The following is a 21,596-nucleotide window of genomic DNA, read 5'->3' on the forward strand; positions in this document are numbered from 1 at the left end:
TAGTGAACATTGCTATTCTCTGTTCTTATAATAGTAAACATTGCTATTCTCTGTTCATATAATAGTGAACATTGCTATTCTCTGTTCTTATAATAGTGAACATTGCTGTTCTCTGTTCTTATAATAGTGAACATTGCCATTCTCTGTTCATATAATATTGAACATTGCTGTTCTCTGTTCATATAATAGTGAAAATTGCTGTTCTTTTTTCATATAATAGTGAACATTGCTATTTTCTGTTCATATAAGAATGAACATTGCTATTCTCTGTTCTTATAATAGTGAACATTGCTATTCTCTGTTCATATAATAGAGAACATTGCTGTTCTCTGTTCTTATAATAGTGAACATTGCTATTCTCTGTTCATATAATAGTGAACATTGCTGTTCTCTGTTCATATAATAGTGAACATTGGTATTCTCTGTTCATATAATATTGAACATTGCTATTCTCTGTTTTTATAATAGCGAACATTGCTTCTACTCTCTTCATATAATAGTGAACATTGCTGTTCTCTGTTCATATAATAGTGAACATTACTATTCTCTGTTCTTATAATAGTGAACATTGCTATTCTCTGTTCTTATAATAGTCAACATTGCTATTCTCTATTCATATAATAGTGAACATTGTTATTCTCTGTTCATATAATAGTGAACATTGCTATTCTCTGTTAATATAATAGTGAACATTGCTATTCTCTGTTCATATAAGAGTGAACATTGCTATTCTCTGTTAATATAACAGAGAAACATTGCCATTCTCTGTTCATATAATAGTGAAAATTGCTGTTCTTTTTTCATATAATAGTGAACATTGCTATTTTCTGTTCATATAAGAATGAACATTGCTATTCTCTGTTCTTATAATAGTGAACATTGCTATTCTCTGTTCATATAATATTGAACACTGCTGTTCTCTGTTCATATAATAGTGAAAATTGCTGTTCTTTTTTCATATAATAGTGAACATTGCTATTTTCTGTTCATATAAGAATGAACATTGCTATTCTCTGTTCTTATAATAGTGAACATTGCTATTCTCTGTTCATATAATAGTGAACATTGCTGTTCTCTGTTCTTATAATAGTGAACATTGCTATTCTCTGTTCATATAATAGTGAACATTGCTGTTCTCTGTTCATTTAATAGTGAACATTGGTATTCTCTGTTCATATAATATTGAACATTGCTATTCTCTGTTTTTATAATAGCGAACATTGCTTCTACTCTCTTCATATAATAGTGAACATTGCTGTTCTCTGTTCATATAATAGTGAACATTGCTATTCTCTGTTCTTATAATAGTGAACATTGCTATTCTCTGTTCTTATAATAGTGAACATTGCTATTCTCTGTTCATATAATAGTGAACATTGTTATTCTCTGTTCATATAATAGTGAACATTGCTATTCTCTGTTAATATAATAGTGAACATTGCTATTCTCTGTTCATATAAGAGTGAACATTGCTATTCTCTGTTAATATAACAGAGAAACATTGCCATTCTCTGTTCATATAATAGTGAAAATTGCTGTTCTTTTTTCATATAATAGTGAACATTGCTATTTTCTGTTCATATAAGAATGAACATTGCTATTCTCTGTTCTTATAATAGTGAACATTGCTATTCTCTGTTCATATAATAGTGAACATTGCTGTTCTCTGTTCTTATAATAGTGAACATTGCTATTCTCTGTTCATATAATAGTGAACATTGCTATGTTCTGTTCATATAATAGTGAACATTGCTATTCTCTGTTCATATAATAGTGAACATTGCTATTCTCTGTTCATATAATAGTGAACATTGCTGTTCTCTGTTCATATAATAGTGAACATTGCTATTCTTTGTTCTTATAATAGTGAACATTGCTATTCTCTGTTCATATAATAGTGAACATTTCTATTCTCTGTTCTTATAATAGTGAACATTGCTATTCTCTGTTCTTATAATAGTGAACATTGCTATTCTCTGTTCTTATAATAGTAAACATTGCTATTCTCTGTTCATATAATAGTGAACATTGCTATTCTCTGTTCTTATAATAGTGAACATTGCTGTTCTCTGTTCTTATAATAGTGAACATTGTTATTCTCTGTTCATATAATAGTGAATATTGCTATTCTCTGTTAATATAATAGTGAACATTGCTATTCTCTGTTCATATAATAGTGAACATTGCTGTTCTCTGTTCTTATAATAGTGAACATTGCTATTCTGTGTTCTTATAATAGTGAACATTGCTATTCTCTGTTCATATAATAGTGAAGATTGCTATTCTCTGTTCTTATAATAGTGAACATTGATATCCTCTGTTCTTATCATAGTGAACATTGCTATTCTCTGTTCATATAATAGTGAACATTACTATTCTCTGTTCATATAATAGTGATCATTCCTATTCTCTGTTCTCATAATAGTGAACATTGCTATTCTCTGTTCATATAATAGTGAACATTGCTGTTCTCTGTTCATATAATAGTGAACATTGCTATTCTTTGTTCTTATAATAGTGAACATTGCTATTCTCTCTTCATATAAGAGTGAACATTTCTATTCTCTGTTCTTATAATAGTGAACATTGCTATTCTCTGTTCTTATAATAGTGAACATTGCTATTCTCTGTTCTTATAATAGTAAACTTTGCTATTCTCTGTTCATATAATAGTGAACATTGCTGTTCTCTGTTCATATAATAGTGAACATTGCTATTCTCTGTTCTTATAATAGTGAACATTGTTATTCTCTGTTCATATAATAGTGAACATTGCTATTCTCTGTTCATATAATAGTGAACATTGCTGTTCTCTGTTCATATAATAGTGAACATTGCTATTCTCTGTTCTTATAATAGTGAACATTGTTATTCTCTGTTCATATAATAGTGAACATTGCTATTCTCTGTTAATATAATAGTGAACATTGCTATTCTCTGTTAATATAACAGATAAACATTGCCATTCTCTGTTCATATAATATTGAACATTGCTGTTCTCTGTTCATATAATAGTGAAAATTGCTGTTCTTTTTTCATATAATAGTGAACATTGCTATTTTCTGTTCATATAAGAATGAACATTGCTATTCTCTGTTCTTATAATAGTGAACATTGCTATTCTCTGTTCATATAATAGTGAACATTGCTGTTCTCTGTTCTTATAATAGTGAACATTGCTATTCTCTGTTCATATAATAGTGAACATTGCTGTTCTCTGTTCATATAATAGTGAACATTGGTATTCTCTGTTCATATAATATTGAACATTGCTGTTCTCTGTTTTTATAATAGCGAACATTGCTTCTACTCTCTTCATATAATAGTGAACATTGCTGTTCTCTGTTCATATAATAGTGAACATTACTATTCTCTGTTCTTATAATAGTGAACATTGCTATTCTCTGTTAATATAATAGTGAATATTGGTATTCTCTGTTCTTCTAATAGTGAACATTGCTATTCTCTGTTCTTATAATAGTCAACATTGCTATTCTCTATTCATATAATAGTGAACAATCTATTCTCTGTTCTTATATTAGTGAACATTGATATCTTCTGTTCTTATAATAGTGAACATTGCTATGTTCTGTTCATATAATAGTGAACATTGCTATTCTCTGTTCATATAATAGTGAACATTGCTATTCTCTGTTCATATAATAGTACACATTGCTATGTTCTGTTCATATAATAGTTAACATTGCTATTCTCTGTTCATATAATAGTGAACATTGCTATTTTTTGTTTTTATAATAGTTAACATTGCTATTCTCTGTTCATGTAATAGTGAACATTGCTATTCTCTGTTTTTATAATAGTTAGCATTGCTATTCTCTGTTCATGTAATAGTGAACATTGCTATTCTCTGTTTTTATAATAGTTAGCATTGCTATTTTCTGTTCATTTAGTAGTGAATATTGTTAGTTTCTGTTCGTTAGGAACAATAAATGCATCAAGTCGATGTAACTCTCTTGTTCTAGCTTGTGTTAGACGAAGTGAGATACGTGTCTCACTTGGTATCATTTTTTTCTTACTGATTTTTCTTTCTATGGTGAAATAAATATAATATTTATTATAATTTTAAAAAATTTCTACGTTGAGGAACACGTCTAGGAACGTGGAAAACAAGTGTCATCAAATTACATTATTAATTATACATCACTGACACGAGGGTCCGGCATGGCCAGGTGATTAAGGCACTCACTCGTAATCCGAGGATTTCGGTTTCGAATCTCCGTTACACCAAATATGCTCTCTCTTTTAGCCGTGTGGGCATTATAAAGTTACGGTCAATCCAGCTATTCGTTGGTTAAAGAGTGGCCCTAGAATTGTCGGTGAGTGGTGATGACTGTCTGCCTTCCCTCTAGTTTTTCACTGCTAAATTAGGGACGGTTAGCGCAGATAGCCCTCGTGTAGCTTTGCGGAAAATTCAAACCAAACTAAACCCTGACACGGCCAGTCTCAATACCAAAACAACACCATAAAACAACAAACAACACATGGAAACCCACCACAGAAATAATCAATCTAATCAAAAAACGAAGACAATTAAGAAGACAGTACATGATAACAAGAGACAGAGAAATCAAAACTCAAATAAATAACATTAGAAATCACATCAGAACACAAATAAAACTACAAAAACAAAATAAGTGGGACAATTACTGCAATAAACTAAATGATAAAACTGACCCGAAAAAATTCTGGTCACATCTTAAAAGACTCACCAATGAAAACACAAACACAAAGAAATATCCTACACTTGAACATAATAATACTATAGCACACACAAATAAAGAAATATCCTTCACTCGAACATAATAATACTATAGCACACACAAAAAGAAATAAAACATAATAATACTATAGACAATAAAGAAATATCCCTCTTGAACATAATAATACTTAGCACACATAATATCCTCCACTTGAACATAATAATACTATAGCACACACAAATAAAGAAATATCCTTCACTTGAACATAATAATACTATAGCACACACAAATAAAGAAATAGCCGAAGCTTTCAAAGATCAACTCCAAAATACATTTAAATCTCACACTGATCAAGATATGAATACATATTTCTACACTAAAGTCACTAATCACATAGTAAACAATAAACATCAATTTGAACCAATTTTTCCAGTAAACATAACTGGTACAAATACAACACAGATTATGCAAACACGTTACTAACAAATGAAATATCCCTTCAAGAACTACTCGAAGCAATAAAAAACACAAAAAACAAAGCTCCAGGTGAAGACGAAATACAAGCTATCCTTTTAAAAAAGGGCACTCCGAAGTTGTTTGACCACCTAAATTCACTTTTCAACCTATCTCTACCCTCAGGATACATCCCAGTTTCTTGGAAGCTTGCAAATATACTAATGTTCCATAAGGAAGGAAAGCCAGCGAATAAACCTAACAGCTACCGACCAATCAGCCTGACCAGCTGTGTAGGCAAAATTCTTGAAAGAAAAATCAGTAATAGACTCTCCACATTCTTGGAGATAACATCAAAATTACCAAAAGAACAAAATGGATTCAGGAAATTTAGACAAACGACAGACCACCTAATCAGATTAACCGAAACCATAATAGATAGCTTCAATAAAAAGAATGTACAGTCGCTTGCTTCCTTGATATGGAGAAAGCATTCGACACAGTTTGGCACGACGGTCAAAGGTTCCGAATGAATAAAATGGAACTACCGCGAGGAATTATTCGCTAGTTATCTAACTTTTTGGAAAACAGAAAATGTAGAGTAAATGTAGAAGAAACCAATTCTGAGTACTTTACTCCAGAAGCTGGTGTCCCTCAGGGAGGGGTGGTTAGCCCTATACTCTTCATCATGTATGTAAACAATATCCCACTGAGGGATCCGAATCATGGATTCTCTTCACAGTTCGCAGATGATGTGGCAGTCTGGAAAAGTGCCGCAACACCCACAATAACAGCCACGAACATACAACCACAACTAAATAGAATAAGTGAATACTGTCAAAAATATAGAATCAAAATAAACACAGCAAAAACACAACTCGTAGTCTTTACGAAATTAATAAAACACAAAAAACAACCAGAATTATATATATGAATGGCACTCTATTCCAGATTGCCCCATCGGCAAAATTTTTAGGTCTGACCTATGATTCAAAACTAACTTGGATCAATCATGTGAACGAAATTAAAAATAAAGTCTGGCGAAGAACTAACTATGCTAGGAGTCTAACTGGTAAAAAACAGTGGAGCATCTACAGATAACATTCTAAAAATCTATAAAACATGCATTAGACCTGTAATAGATTATGCAGTTCCAGCATGGATAACTTTAAGCAATAAAATAATTAAAACCAAACTACAAACAATCCAAAACACACTACTCACAACTGCATACAGAGTTCCAAGAACTATATTATCTCAGTTCATTCACAAATACTCGAACATACCAACCATACCAGATAGACTCCTACATATTACAATAATGTACTTTAATAAGAATTGGACGAAAAACGAATTACTATGCGAACTAGACAGGTACCTCATACATGATGAAGTTAGTTCTAAATATCTCTCCCCAGTCAACTTATATTTTAAATATAAAAATAAATAATAATAATAATATATACATACATATATATGTATTAAACAATAATAAAAATGCCACCAACAAACTTGACATTCTGCTGATAGAATAAAATAATCACTATAAATGAGCCACAATACATGGACAGGATCAAAATAATATTCAGTTTTACAATTATAAATACCCATCCGTCAAGAACATGAGTACGGGAGGAGGAAGAGGTCACAGTGAACCTGACCCTCCAGGGTATGAACTTTTCTTACCCAAACACAGACAGAGATTCACTTGAACCAGTCTACAGTTGATATTACTACATATTAATCAGTCAGTTCCAACAATGTAATGGAAGAGGTCTGGTGTACCTGACCCTCCTGGGTATAAATATATACCCAAACACCAGAGAGAGATAGCTACACTTAAATTTACTGTATGTAATGTACGTTTGTGTTTTCTATATACAAACACTAACATAATTAACATTTCTGGTTGCGCACTATCATGTCACGTACTAACTAACCAATGAGATATCATAATGTGGATTTTTTTATCTTCTAGTTGTTCTCTCCACTCTGTAAATGTCATAACAATTGAACACATGTTAATATTACAATTTAATGGTCGTGTCACCTGGTGATAACTTAAAGAAATAGGTTTCTATCTAATATACTTACATGTATCCTTGACCTTAGCATGACCTTAATTCTGAAAGTTTATCGTTTAAACAAACCAGTAGTATTATTTTTTGTTCAGGTTAGTTTATACACATGAGTTTGTCACAAGGTAACAATGTATAAAAAAACACGTTTTTTTATTTAAATAGATTAGGGAAAGTTCAGTTTAAAGTGTGAAGATATTGGAATAAATATTAATAAAAATATATTCCGAACACGTCTGATGAAATTCAGTTTCATAATGAAATGGTTTGTTTTAAAAAAATGAATATACAACAGAATAGGGGACAAAGATCATTAGATATTTCATTAACCAACGTGGATGCTTTCGACAAATTCCACGATTATTACGTAGACTCAGCTCTGTCACGTAACTTACTGACTCGAGCTCACTCCGGCAATTTTAGTCCGTTATGTGGCGCTAACTGACTCAAGAACTCTTCTCATTATAGTAGAACATAAAAACTTTTCCTTACGCAAGAAATACCGCTTCAGGGCCATTTTTCACGTTTGCGCATTTCAACAAAAAATTCTTTAGTTGGTTACCAATTCTACATGCAAGTTGTTGTACTGACGGTGACTGCTACGGCAGAGTTAGAAGTACGTCAACTGTAGACGCCGATCATTGGATGAAACCTCCTTTATAGCGCTCTCATTTGATGCCTAGGTTATGCAGAGGCGTCCCCAATGGGAATAAGTAGCCAATGAGAGGTGTCTACAAAAAAAAAAAAGTACCTTCAACAGAGCAGGTCAGAAAGAACCATCAAACGAAGGGCAGTTGCCTTAGTGCCAGAGCTTGGTAGAGTGGGATTTCTTTAACTGTCTAAAACGTAATATTTTTTTGTTTGTGTCGAAACCCTTCAGTGTCTGACAGCAACGCTCTTGGCAACTAGTTTCCTTTACAAAACATCAACATGGAAGGAAGCGAAAAAGGAGGTTCGGTGTCATAAAGCGCGAGTGGAAGCATCGTCGTAGAACAGAAAGTTCCTAATCCATGACTGTGCGCGCGCCGTTGTTTGTGATATTGAGTCTCGTAACCCTAACCGCCAAGCTCAGTGTGTGCAGATGGATTAGCAGCGTGGTTTCCGGTTGTGGCGGTTCTGTTCTTATTTCAACTGAAGAAGGAAAAAAAACGGTTTCCATTGAGCTGCACCTGATAGAAGTGAGACATTTCTATTAACCATCTTTAAGTGGAAAGAGCAGAATAAGAATGTTGGGTTTTTAATTTAAAACTTTATATTCAGAAATCGTGAAAGGACGATTTAATATTTCTTTGAGTCTGTGCTAATACCTTCACGAAATTATTGGATATAGACAAATAACACCGTAGTTTATTGACTGGAAACAAATTGACTACTGTAGTGAAGAGCGGCCGGATATAGATAACTCTTATCGTAAACGTTATTAAGACGTTTACAGACCTTACTATAAAGACAGTGGAGAAAGAAAGGTAGGCTAGAAAAACTGGTAGAAATGTAATCAAATAGAAAGAGCAAGAAACGTCGTATTCAGATGATGAAACTAAAATATCCAATGTAGAGTTTTCGCTTTGAAACAAACTGAGAACAAAACACTAGTTAAAGCTACACGGTTTTTAAAGATAAAATCTGAAAGAGTGACAATATATTTATTGACTGGACGATAAGTTTTGGTTTTTATTTTCAAGGATAAACGAAATTATTTTATATGAAAAGCCAAAAGTTTACTGGTAAAAAGATTTCTCTCAATTGTTTTTTTTAATTTTTTTTAATTACTTAAAAAATATTCGAAAAAACATTTTGTGTGTCGTAGTAAGTGCTTGTTTTTGAGAACAATCTATAGACAAAATTAGTTTTCTGTAGAAATAACTTAATGTTTCATTATTTCTATAGAAAACAGTTTTTTTTGTAGAAGTAATGAAATATTAAGTTATTTATGTTTAAAGTTTTCGTTAAAATTTTTTAACCTTTCATTTAAAGAAATCACTTCAAGAAATACGTCAGTTATTGGTAGTTCTAGATTTGTTGTTGTTGAGAAAAAATAAAAAACGGTAGGTGGCGTACTGCATGACGTTTCTTTACTAAACATGATGCACATGAAAAGAATATAGAAATTTGAAATTTTCTTTATTGCAAAACCAAAACTGCAGAATATTGTGGGAAGACTTAAACTTTAAGAGTTTCGTGGAAAAACCTTTTACTAAAATGAATTTGGCAGAGAGATGAAATATTAATTTTTAACTGTATAAACAATAAGTTCCTGTTAAAAAGACAGATGAGTTATTGTAAATATGTGAAGACTGCTTATGACAGCGAATGTAAATACACCAAACGAAAGAGTTTAATTATGAGAAGTTCATGAACATATTTCTTTTTCCTTGTAAACTGTCCTGAAGAGGTTGTGAATCATCCACAATAAACAGGGTGTTCGGAAAGTCACTGTGCACTTGTATATATATCAACAGACATGTTTCAATATAGAATACAGGAGTTAAATATGAATGACAATTATAAACAGTGTTGAAAGTGACCCCCGTTGGCATTAATACAGGCCTGGATCCTTATTTTGTTTCTAAACACTGCTATCAGTTGCTGGCTTGAAATAGACTGAATGAATGCTGTTATCACCGCTTTCAAAACTGCACAGTGACTTTCCGAACACCCTGTATAAAAGGATGTTTTAAAACACGAGAAAGGAAGATATTTTGTTTGACTGGAGGTTTCGAAAGTTTCTACAGTTCAGCCTTAAAACTAAATGTATTTAGTATTTTTAGAGTAAGATGCAAGCAATTTAGGGTATATGTTGTAAAGAATGAAATCCGTGAAAATGGACAGTGAAGAGACTTTGTTCCTTCCAGTATGTACCATCGAAGAAGAACACTGAACTTTATTATCAAATTGGAGACTGATTGGTTTACCTAGAGCGAGGTATAGAGTTCTTATCGTGGTAACAGAAGGTAGGAACTTCATACCATGCTCGTGGTAGCTCCTAACCTTTTCAACAGCAGCTAAGCCTACTTTCAGCGCTAGGAGACACTTTGCAACACTAGAAATCAGTAAATAGTTTGTTCACAACTAAGGTAAGTATTATGTGAAATAGTTGGTTCACAACTAAGGTAAGTATTATGTGAAATAGTTTGTTCACAACTAAGGTAAGTATTATGTGAAATAGTTTGTTCACAACTAAGGTAAGTATTATGTGAAATAGTTTGTTCACAACTAAGGTAAGTATTATGTGAAATAGTTTGTTCACAACTAAGATAAGTATTATGTGAAATAGTTGGTTCACAACTAAGGTAAGTATTATGTGAAATAGTTTGTTCCTAACTAAGGTAAGTATTATGTGAAATACTTTGTTCACAACTAAGATAAGTATTATGTGAAATACTTTGTTCACAACTAAGATAAGTATTATGTGAAATAGTTTGTTCACAACTAAGGTAAGTATTATGTGAAATAGTTTGCTCACAACTAAGGTAAGTATTATGTGAAATAGTTGGTTCACAACTAAGATAAGTATTATGTGAAATAGTTTGTTCACAACTAAGATAAGTATTATGTGAAATAGTTTGTTCACAACTAAGGTAAGTATTATGTGAAATAGTTGGTTCACAACTAAGGTAAGTATTATGTGAAATAGTTGGTTCACAACTAAGATAAGTATTATGTGAAATACTTTGTTCACAACTAAGGTAAGTATTATGTGAAATAGTTTGTTCACAACTAAGATAAGTATTATGTGAAATAGTTTGTTCACAACTAAGGTAAGTATTATGTGAAATAGTTTGTTCACAACTAAGGTAAGTATTATGTGAAATACTTTGTTCACAACTAAGATAAGTATTATGTGAAATACTTTGTTCACAACTAAGGTAAGTATTATGTGAAATAGTTGGTTCACAACTAAGGTAAGTATTATGTGAAATACTTTGTTCACAACTAAGATAAGTATTATGTGAAATAGTTTGTTCACAACTAAGATAAGTATTATGTGAAATAGTTTGTTCACAACTAAGATAAGTATTATGTGAAATAGTTTGTTCACAACTAAGGTAAGTATTATGTGAAATAGTTTGTTCACAACTAAGATAAGTATTATGTGAAATAGTTTGTTCACAACTAAGGTAAGTATTATGTGAAATAGTTTGTTCACAACTAAGGTAAGTATTATGTGAAATAGTTGGTTCACAACTAAGGTAAGTATTATGTGAAATAGTTTGTTCACAACTAAGATAAGTATTATGTGAAATAGTTTGTTCACAACTAAGATAAGTATTATGTGAAATAGTTTGTTCACAACTAAGGTAAGTATTATGTGAAATAGTTGGTTCACAACTAAGGTAAGTATTATGTGAAATAGTTGGTTCACAACTAAGATAAGTATTATGTGAAATACTTTGTTCACAACTAAGGTAAGTATTATGTGAAATAGTTTGTTCACAACTAAGATAGGTATTATGTGAAATAGTTTGTTCACAACTAAGGTAAGTATTATGTGAAATAGTTTGTTCACAACTAAGGTAAGTATTATGTGAAATACTTTGTTCACAACTAAGATAAGTATTATGTGAAATACTTTGTTCACAACTAAGGTAAGTATTATGTGAAATACTTTGTTCACAACTAAGATAAGTATTATGTGAAATAGTTTGTTCACAACTAAGATAAGTATTATGTGAAATAGTTTGTTCACAACTAAGGTAAGTATTATGTGAAATAGTTTGTTCACAACTAAGGTAAGTATTATGTGAAATAGTTTGTTCACAACTAAGGTAAGTATTATGTGAAATAGTTTGTTCACAACTAAGATAAGTATTATGTGAAATAGTTTGTTCACAACTAAGGTAAGTATTATGTGAAATAGTTTGTTCACAACTAAGGTAAGTATTATGTGAAATAGTTGGTTCACAACTAAGGTAAGTATTATGTGAAATAGTTTGTTCACAACTAAGATAAGTATTATGTGAAATAGTTTGTTCACAACTAAGATAAGTATTATGTGAAATAGTTTGTTCACAACTAAGATAAGTATTATGTGAAATAGTTTGTTCACAACTAAGGTAAGTATTATGTGAAATAGTTGGTTCACAACTAAGGTAAGTATTATGTGAAATAGTTGGTTCACAACTAAGGTAAGTATTATGTGAAATAGTTTGTTCACAACTAAGATAAGTATTATGTGAAATAGTTGGTTCACAACTAAGGTAAGTATTATGTGAAATAGTTGGTTCACAACTAAGATAAGTATTATGTGAAATAGTTGGTTCACAACTAAGGTAAGTATTATGTGAAATAGTTGGTTCACAACTAAGATAAGTATTATGTGAAATAGTTTGTTCACAACTAAGGTAAGTATTATGTGAAATAGTTTGTTCACAACTAAGGTAAGTATTATGTGAAATAGTTTGTTCACAACTAAGGTAAGTGTTATGCATGTAGTTAGAAGAACTGTAAAATTACGGTAATATTATCTAACCATAACAGTTTTAAAACGTTGTTTCTGTATATCGTATTTTTTCTCTTTTCATGCCATTTCTTTCATATCTATTAAAACCTTTTAAAACAACGATTATCTATAATTTCTAAACTATGTTATGTACTGGCGTTTGTGATTAATGACTCTTATGAATTCTAATGAGTACCACAGACCAATAAGCTGCCCGAAGTCTATAACCGATAATTTATTATAATTTATGTACTCTATGGATGTAAAGCATTGATAAATATTTAGAAACGTAGAAAAGGTATAGATTCCTGAGGCAACTTTTTACGTTAATGTATGAATCGTTTACGTTTTATATTTAGATAAACGATACAGTAACCAATAAATTAGAACTTGATTCTAATGTGGTAGTGGTGGATCTGAATGGTAACACTAAGATGGTTGTATAGCAGTGCTAATTATCAAACATGTTTACGGACTGGAACACTAAAATTCAGAGTTAGATTCCCTGAGATGGACAGGGCATAGATTTCTTCTTGGGCAACCTTGCGTTAAAATAAACAAACAATTACAAAAATCTACATTGTCGTAATAATAACGTAATTGCAATGTTGTATCAATAAAGTGAACACTGTTTATTACCAAACATCTAATAAACAAATGGTTTGTAACTTTCATCTCTGTTTCTTAACGCCCTCATGTTAACATGTTAACCATCTCCTCTCGAATTCTACATGAAAATCTGGTCCAAACAGTGGACGCGCATAAAGAACGTGTTTTACACTTAAATAACATATCATTGTTTTTCATCACTCCCAAGTTGTAATAAGTACACTCCATTATTTAATTTAGTTTTGTTCAGTTAGATGTCTTTAAAATGAACTAGCATATTTGTCATCTAGGTATCTTACAACAATTAATTACAAGCCGTCCAATCTGTATTGTCATGGAACTGTTTACATTTCTTGTAAAACTGTATGGGATATTACTTTCACTACAAAACTATCAAAACATATTCATGTTGTTTACCAACTTTTTGTGTTTCTAAAAACACTAGAACAATATAATGTTAGGATTAACAATGTCTATCATGTGACATTACTTAAAGCTTATTTTGAGTTTACATCAATATGAATATTACCGATAGAGTGTGGTTGTATTATTGTTATTAGTTAAAAATATTGAGAGACTGAATACAGATACGGTGTTCAAAATAAAACCAACTTAACACGAATACAGTAACACAACTACAACTAATTTTAATCATGTTTTGCCAACATACAAATAGTTATTATAATGTTATCAAATGTTATATTATTTGAAATTTCTTTTTCTTACCAAAACGTGAACATCAGTAAATGAAGCATGGCTTAGAAACTACTTAACATAGTTTTAAATTAATTTAATGTTTTTTTGCTGAATTTCACAAAAAAACTACTAAACAATAATTTGCGCTAATCAATCCTAATTTTAAAGGCATAAACTAGACAGATGGTAGCTAGTCGACACCATCCACTAACAGTTGTTAGGTAACGAATGATGAGATTGATCACAACTTTTATAAAGTTCTCAGGGAACGACCACGTACATGGACAGGGTTCGAACCCACTCTAGCAGTTTATGAGTCGAGTACACTATTAATTAATTTACTACTACCACTGAACGCCAAAATAAAAAAATCGAAAGAGCCTCATGTACTGATGGAATATAGTAGTGAAACATTTAGTAAATAAAGACAGCGTCATTTACTGAAGGAACGTAGAATTGTAACTTTTAGTAAATAAAGACAGCGTCATTTACTGAAGAAACGTAGAATTGTAACTTTTAGTAAATAAAGACAGCGTCATTTACTTAAGGAACGTAGAATTGTAACTTTTAGTAAATAAAAACAGCGTCATTTACTGAAGGAACGTAGAATTGTAACTTTCAGTAAATAAAGACAGCGTCATTTACTGAAGGAACGTAGAATTGTAACTTTTAGTAAATAAAGACAGCGTCATTTACTGAAGGAACGTAGAATTGTAACTTTTAGTAACTAAAGACAATTTCGTCTACCGATGGAATATAGTAGTGAAACTTTTAGTAAATAAACACAGCGTCATTTACTGAAGGAACGCAGAATTGTAACTTTTAGTAACTAAAGACAATTTCGTCTACCGATGGAATATAGAAGTGAAACTTTTAGTAAATAAACACAGCGTCATTTACTGAAGGAACGCAGAATTGTAACTTTTAGTAACTAAAGACAATTTCGTCTACCGATGGAATATAGAAGTGAAACTTTTAGTAAATAAAGACAGCGTCATTTACTGAAGGAACGCAGAATTGTAACTTTTAGTAAATAAAGACAGCGTCATTTACTGAAGGAACGCAGAATTGTAACTTTTAGTAGATATAGACAATTTCGTCTACTGATTGAATACAGTATTGTAACTTTTAGTAGATAAAAACAGTGTAATTTACTGGTGAAATGTAGTGTTGTATCATTTATCAAATAAAGATAAGTTCATGTACTGAAGGAAAGTATTGTTTTAACGTTTCGTAAATAAAGACAGCCTCATTTACTGATGGAATATATTACTGTGACGTTCAGCTAATAACGGCAGCTTCATCAATTTATGTAATGTATTATTCGAACTTTTAGTAAATAAATACAGATTCATCAACTGATTGAATATAGTATTGTAACGTGTACCAAATAAAGACAGCTTCATCAACTGATTGAATATAGTATTGTGACGTGTACCAAATAAAGACAGCCTCATCAACTGATTGAATATAGTATTGTGACGTGTACCAGATAAAGACAGCTTCATCAATTGATTGAATATAGTATTGTAACGTGTACCAAATAAAGACAGCTTCATCAACTGATTGAATATAGAATTGTGACGTGTACCAAATAAAGACAGCTTCATCAACTGATTGAATATAGTATTGTGACGTGTACCAAATAAAGACAGCTTCATTAATTGATTGAATATAGTATTGTGACGTGTACCAAATAAAGACAGCCTCATTTAGTTACTGAAGGTATTGTTTTAACTTTTAGTAAATAAATACAGCTTCATCATCTGATGGAATGTAGTATTGTAACTTCTGGTAACTAAAGACAGCTTCATCAACTAACAGAATGTAGTATTGTATCTGGTAAATAAAGACAGCTTCATCAACTGATAGAATGTAGTATTGTAAGTTCTGGTAGATAAAGACAGCTTCATCTAATGATTAAATGTAGTATTGTAACAATTCCTAAATAAAAAGAGCTTCATTTACTGATGGAATGGAGTATTGTATCATTCTATAAATAAACACCGTTTTATCTACTGATGGAATGGAGTATTGTAACGTTTAGTAAGTAAAGACAGCTTGATCTACTGATGGAATGATCATGGTAACATTTCGTAGATAAAGACAATTTCTTTTACTGATGTAATGTTGTATCGTAACTTTTAGTAAATAAGACAGCGTCTTCTAGTGACTGAATGTAGTGTTTTAACTTTTAGTAAATAAATACAGCTTCATCATCTGATGGAATGTAGTATTGTAACTTCTGGTAACTAAAGACAGCTTCATCAACTAACAGAATGTAGTATTGTATCTGGTAAATAAAGACAGCTTCATCAACTGATAGAATGTAGTATTGTAAGTTCTGGTAGATAAAGACAGCTTCATCTAATGATTAAATGTAGTATTGTAACAATTCCTAAATAAAAAGAGCTTCATTTACTGATGGAATGGAGTATTGTATCATTCTATAAATAAACACCGTTTTATCTACTGATGGAATGGAGTATTGTAACGTTTAGTAAGTAAAGACAGCTTGATCTACTGATGGAATGATCATGGTAACATTTCGTAGATAAAGACAATTTCTTTTACTGATGTAATGTTGTATCGTAACTTTTAGTAAATAAGACAGCGTCTTCTAGTGACTGAATGTAGTGTTTTAACTTTTAGTAAATAAAAACATCCTCATCTACAGATGGAATATAGTATTGTGACTTTTACTTAATAAACACAGCTTCATCTACTGATGGAATGTATAATTGTAATGTTTAGAACATAAAAACAGCCTGATCTACTGACGGAATATAGTATTGTGACTGTTAGTGATTGAAGCTAATTTCGTGTACTAATGGAATATACTTTTGTAACTTTTAGTGAATAAAAACAGCGTAATATACTTATGGAATGTAGTATTGTAACATATATTAAGAAAGATATCTTCATCTACTGATTGAATATAGTATTGTAACTTGTAGAAAATAAAGACAGCCTCGTCTACTGAAAAATGTAGTATTGTAACTTTTAGTAAATAAAAACACTTTCCTCTTTTGATGGAATGTAGTATTCTATAGTTTTGTAATTAAAACAGCTTCATGTACTTATGGAATGTAATATTGTAACTTTTAGTTAATAAAGACATCTTCATATACTGATTGAATGTAGTATTGTACGTTTCAGTAAATAAAGTTAGCTTTATCTACTGTTGGGTAATAGTTAGGTAATAGTGTTTTACAGAACCTTTCACTGATTATATATGTTTGTTTAGTTGTAGTGTTTTACAGAACCTTTCACTGATTATATATGTTTGTTTAGTTGTAGTGTTTTACAAAACCTTTCACTGATTATATATGTTTGTTTAGTAGTAGTGTTTTACAGAACCTTTCACTGATTATATATGTTTGTTTAGTTGTAGTGTTTTACAGAACCTTTCACTGATTATATATGTTTGTTTAGTAGTAGTGTTTTACAGAACCTTTCACTGATTATATATGTTTGTTTAGTAGTAGTGTTTTACAAAACCTCTCACTGATTATATGTGTTTGTTTAGTAGTAGTGTTTTACAGAACCTTTCACTGATTATATATGTGTGTTTTGTAGTAGTGTTTTACAAAACCTTTCACTGATTATATATGTTTGTTTAGTAGTAGTGTTTTACAGAACCTTTCACTGATTATATATGTTTGTTTAGTAGTAGTGTTTTACAGAACTTTTCACTGATTATATATGTTCGTTTAGTAGTAGTGTTTTACAGAACCTTTCACTGATTATATATGTGTGTTAAGCAATAGTCTTTCAAAGAAACATTCATTAATTATTTATGTTTTTTATGTGATGGTGTTTTAGTGAACCAGTCTTCGATTATGTAAGTTTGTTAAGTAAAAACGTTTTATAGAACCATTGATTGATTATATATATTTATAAGGTAATAGTGGTTTATAGAACCATTGATTGATTATATATATTTATAAGGTAATAGTGGTTTATAGAACCATTGATTGATTATATATATTTATAAGGTAATAGTGGTTTATAGAACCATTGATTGATTATGTAGGTTTGTTAGGTAATAGTGTTTCAGAGAACCATACATTGATTATGTAGGTTTGTTAGGTAATAGTGTTTTAGAGAACCATACATTGATTATGTAGGTTTGTTAGGTAATAGTGTTTCAGAGAACGATTCTTTGACTAAATATATTTATCTGATAATAGTGTTTTAGAGAACCATACATTGATTGTGTAGGTTTGTTAGGTAATAGTGTTTTACAGAACCATTCAATGATTGTATATGTTTTTTAAGCAGAAACATTCATTAATTATATATGTTTGTTAGGTAACAGTGTTTTATAGAACTTTTCATTAATTATAAATGATTGTTACGTAATAATGATTTACAGAATTATTTATTGATTATATATATATTTGTTTGGTAGTAGTGCTTTAGAGAACCATTCACTCATTATATAGGTGTGTTAGGCAATTGTTTCTCAGAGAACCATTCACCAATTATATGTCGTTGTTAGGTAATAGTGTTTAACAGAACGATTCATTATGTATGTTTGTTAGGTAACAGTGTTTCATAGAATAATTCTTTGGTTGTATATATTTGTTTGGTAATAGTGTTTTACAGAACCATTCACTGATTCTATATGTTTATTAGGTAATAGAGTTTTACAGAACCATTTGTTGGTTATAAATGATTGTTAGTAATAGTGTATTATAAAACAATCCATTGAATATGTATGTTTGTTTGGCCATACAGTTTCACTGATCATATATGTTATTAAGGTAATAGGCTTTCACAGAACGATTTATTCTTTATATATTTGTTTGGTAATAATGTTTTACAGAACCAGTCACTGATTACATATGTTTGATATATAGTAGCGTTTTATAGAAGCATTCACTGAATGTATATGTTTAATATGCAATATTGTCTTACAGCCCCATTCATTGATTATATACGTTTGTTAGGTAATAGTCTTTAAAGAAAGATTCACAGAGTATATATGTTTGTAACTCAAGAGTGTTTTACAGAACCATTCACTGACTATTTACGTTTGTCGGATAATTTTGTTTAGACAACCATTCATACTTTACCATTCATACATTATATATGTTTGTTAGGTAATAGTGTTTCATAGAACCTTTCGTTGAATATGTATGTTTGTTATGTAATTCTATTCTAGATAACTAGTGATTGATTATATATGTTTGTTATGTAATTCCATTCTAGAGAACTAGTGATTGATTATATATGTTTGTTATGTAATTCCATTCTAGAGAACTAGTGATTGATTATGTATGTTTGTTATGTAATTCTATTTTAGAGAACTAGTGATTGATTATATATGTTTGTTATGTAATTCTATTCTAGAGAACTAGTGGTTGATTCTGTATGCTCGTTAGGAAAAGTGTTTTACAGAAAATTCATTGATTATTTATCTTTGTTACTTAATAGTGTTTTACAGAACCGTTCATTGATTATTTATCTTTGTTACTTAATAGTGTTTTACAGAACCATTCATTGATTAAGTACGTTTGTTAGGTAATACTGTTATGCATAACCATTTGCTGATTATATGTTTCTTATGTGATAGTCTTTTAGAGTACCATTCATTGCTTATTTATCTTTGTTATGTAATAGTGTTTTACAGAACCATTCACTGATCTTACGTGTTTCTTCACCAATAGTGTATCAGAGAATCATACATTGATTATGTATGTTTGTTATGTAATAGTCTTTTAGAGAACCAGTTATTGGTTATATGTGTTTGTTAGGTAAAAGTGTTTTATAAAACTATTCAATTATTCTATATGTTTATTAAGCAATAGTGTTTTAAAGAAACATTCAAAGATTATATACGTTTGTCAGGTAATTGTGATTTAGACAACAATTCATACATTATATATATTTATTTGGTAATAGTGTTTTATAGAACCATTCACTGATTATATATGTTGTTTGGTTATAGTGTTTTAGATATCTATTCATTGTTTATATAGGTTTGTCAGACAATACTGTTTTACCCAACCATTCACTGAATATATATGTTTGTCAAGCAATAGTGTTTTGCAGAGCAATTCAGAGATAATACATGTTTAATATGTAATAGTATTTAATAGAACCATTTATTTAATATATATGTTTGTTTGTGTTCTACAGAACCTTTCATTGATTAAATATATGTATTAAATAATAGTGTTTCACAGGACGATTCTTTGATTAAATATACTTGTTTGGTAATAGTGTTTGAGAGAACCATTAACTGATTATCTAGGTTTGTTGAGCAATAGTGTTTCAAATAAACTTTCATTGGTTATATGGGTTTGTTTAGAGAACCATTCATTGAATATGTATGTTTTTAGCAATAGTGTTTTACGGAACCATTCACTGATTATATATGTTTGTTAGGTAATAGTGTTTTAAAGAACCATTCATTGATTATATACGTTTTTTAGGTAATGGTGATTTAGAAAACTGTTAACTGATTATATATATATTTGTTAAGTAATAGTGTTTTACAAAACTATTCATTGATTATATGTGTTTTCTAGGCAATACTGTTTTACAGTACCAGCCATTGATTATTATATGGGTTTTAGGTAGTAGTGTTTTACACAACCATTCACTGATTATATATACATATTAGGTAATAGTGTTTTACATTGATCATGTATGTTTGTTTCGTAATAGTGTTTCACAGAACCATTCACTGCTTATGTATGTTTCTGAGCTTATAGTGTGTGTGAGAACAATTTTCTGATTATATATTTATTTTTAATAGGTGATAATGGTTTTAAGAACCATTCTCTGACTTCTTAAGTTGAACTAACAAAAATCTCTCACTTTATCTTATGTTAGTTTTATAAGACTACATTTCACGTAATTTTGAATATATCTAGTATACAAGGCGACTTATCAAATGTGTTGTTGCCAACGAACTTCGTAACAACTAAGAGATAATTTAACCGGAATATTGTACATTAATCTGTTAATAAATTAACTGAAGTGGTAATCAAAGTATTACTTTAAAATAACGTTATGATAGAATTAAAAGGAAGCTTTAATGTTTTCATATATTTCAGTTTTATCTGATAATTTACTTAAAATGTTTAGAAATCAACAAATATTTTATTCTGTATTTAAATCGGTTAATAATACGAAAGATAACGTACAGTTGGGTGGAAATATTCACATTGGTTTGAGTAAATGGAAGTTTTAACATCCTTTAATGATTAATAAATACATGTATGGAGTAAACAAACTGAAGACTTAAACATACGATATTGTGGAAAAAACCGTAATCTTGACCAGCCTAAACGTACTATAGTTAATAATATATTCGAGAATCCTTGGAAATTGTTAAATATAAAAAAAAAAATCATAGATTATTAAACAGAGACGAATGTTCGGCAAATATTTATGTAAAAATCTAAGATTATCTCCTTTCAAATGTTCATGTGGAAATGCTAAAACTGTACGTAGGTGGTGTATTCTATTTGACCAAACGTATAAATAAGACACGTGTTACTCCTGAAGACGATTTTGGAACGTGGGCAAATATGGAGTCAACTTTCATGTACTGACCTTAATTAAAATGTTTTTAATTGTGTA

This window comes from Tachypleus tridentatus, chromosome 13, assembly GCF_004210375.1.
Source record: "Tachypleus tridentatus isolate NWPU-2018 chromosome 13, ASM421037v1, whole genome shotgun sequence".
Classification (NCBI taxonomy): Eukaryota; Metazoa; Arthropoda; class Merostomata; order Xiphosura; family Limulidae; genus Tachypleus; species Tachypleus tridentatus.